Source organism: Pundamilia nyererei, unplaced genomic scaffold (assembly GCF_000239375.1).
Source record: "Pundamilia nyererei isolate P.nyererei 1_Seehausen unplaced genomic scaffold, PunNye1.0 scaffold00019, whole genome shotgun sequence".
Taxonomy (NCBI): Eukaryota; Metazoa; Chordata; class Actinopteri; order Cichliformes; family Cichlidae; genus Pundamilia; species Pundamilia nyererei.
Genome location: NW_005187420.1, coordinates 924,140 through 926,384, shown reverse-complemented (window position 1 = coordinate 926,384; position 2,245 = coordinate 924,140).

Here is a 2,245-nt window from a genome sequence, read left to right as displayed (position 1 = left end):
AATATGAATGATTAATAGTACATTTCCCTTTTTTAGGAAATGACCTGTATGTATCTGTATGGAATCAATAAAAGAATCAAATACTGCATTATCTTTAGTTACATTGATAATATTTATTTATGGAAAAACAGTGGAAAAATATCGCTGTTGCTTTCGTATAAATGAAGCAGACATACCTGAATTCCCGCAATCTAATCCTGTTTACAAGTAAGCTCCTCCCAAGCAGGTTTACGCTTACGGATCTGTTGCTATGACAGCAAGTCCTGGATGAGTTTCGGAGAACCGAACGATCCAAGATCACGCGAAATCGTCAACAATCAAATCCAGCTAACTTACTTAGCAAGGTACGAAGAACGGACCCCTGGTTTGGACCACGTAGTTGTTTTCTAACAATATACCCACAATACAACATCACTGTAGTTATCACCAAAGGGAGGAAAACAGCAGTAAGATGAGATCAGTAGTGGAACAGAATCAATACAATACCCATAGTTCATTAGATCAGAACTGTACAGCTCATGCAGTACCACCAGAGGCAAATGTTCCAATAGCTCGACTACCATGGTGAACATGACATCAGTGATGATGATAATGACAGTGGAGACAAATATAATTTAGATCAATTACCCCAGTTGCTTAGAAAGCTTTCTACTTCCCTTTCCAAAAATAACCTTCTACTCTGTATGTTGTGTAGCTGAGACTAGATGGAATATAAGCCAAGAAAGAAATCCCATCTTATGAATGCTACGTGTAGCAGACTACATGTAGCATGCATAACATTTTATGACAGTTCATAAATTCATGTAAAAGTATCCTGATAACACCTGGAAGCTTTGAAAATAAACATGACCGTTTGTGCTTTTGTTCTGCGCCATAAACGCAATGTTGTTGATTTAAAATAATGATTAATAACTATTTATTATGATAACTTGTTCAAAAATTCCTGACAGTCATTTTGATTGCTTAGAAAAGTCTCCAAATGAACAGCCACTATACTGTAGTGCAATTATAAACATCTGGATTACAAATCAAGTAAAAACAGATGGTTTAAAATACTAAAGAATGTATATCTAATGCTCATCCTGTAATTTTTGTCCTGCTTCACTCAATTTCTCATTTTGCTTTTAGTTACTTACATTTGCTAGTCGAAAACATGTGGTTTAATGTTAAAATGCAGTGAGTCAAAAATAGCTATGAGACTAAACAGGGCACAACAGGATTGGACTCCTGTGCAGCTGCTGGAGCTGATCAGGCCCACTGAAAATTTAACTAAAAATGCTAATCAATCTTAATGAAACCAACTTCAAGCTGCACAGAGCAGATGAAACAGCAGGACGTCTGCTGAACGTTTAGTCTAATTTCAAAATGGAAGACCCTGAACAGACTGAATGCTTTGCTTATGAAATGTTCCCGGTGTTTTTCAAGCCAGGCAAAAGATGTCACATACACAGACACACCCTTTATATTCCTGGGATAAAACCAGTCTCAGGATCATACCTCTGAGACAGGAACCGCTTTGACTAAACAGCAGTATTTGATGTACTCAGAATTAGACTGATCAACTGAGCTTCTTTTACCCATATCGCCCTGTAAAAAAAACAAAAAAACAAAGCAACCTCTATTATAAAACATCCACCTTGCCAAGTCACACATATGTCTACATATAATTCCAAAATTCGTTATATCTTGCTTAAGATGATGGCCATTGCTGTGCAGCAAATCATTTAAAGTCAGCAGAAAGGAATAACACAGGCCATTCTACTTTTACACAACTGAGAAATTGCTTTTTAACAGTGATCGCTCTGTGATGTTTACTCAGAATGTCCCAGGTTTATATCTGTAAGCCAGCTAGGCTAGCTGTTTCTTCTGCAACTTTTCTCATTTGCAGTCAGGTTTTGACAGGACAGATAATTTAAACTAATAATTATGGAATTTTACAGACAATTTTCAAAAGCCATAAAGCAGCTACGTGCATACAAGAACAGCTAGCAGACTGGACTAAAACTAAAGCTCCAAATCTGACCAAGGCACAAATCTGAAACTAAAAGGTTCTCTTTTGAGATGAAATGAAGATTCTGAGATACAAGATGTCTGGAGCATAGTTTACTTTAGAAGACAGGATGTGCAGAAGTTCCACAACTGGACTAAAGATGTGGAATGAACAAAGTGTCTGTGTGGACATGATTAAGAACAAAAAGAAATAGTGCATATTAGTTATGTGTTTCAAAAATAACAACAGTGGGTT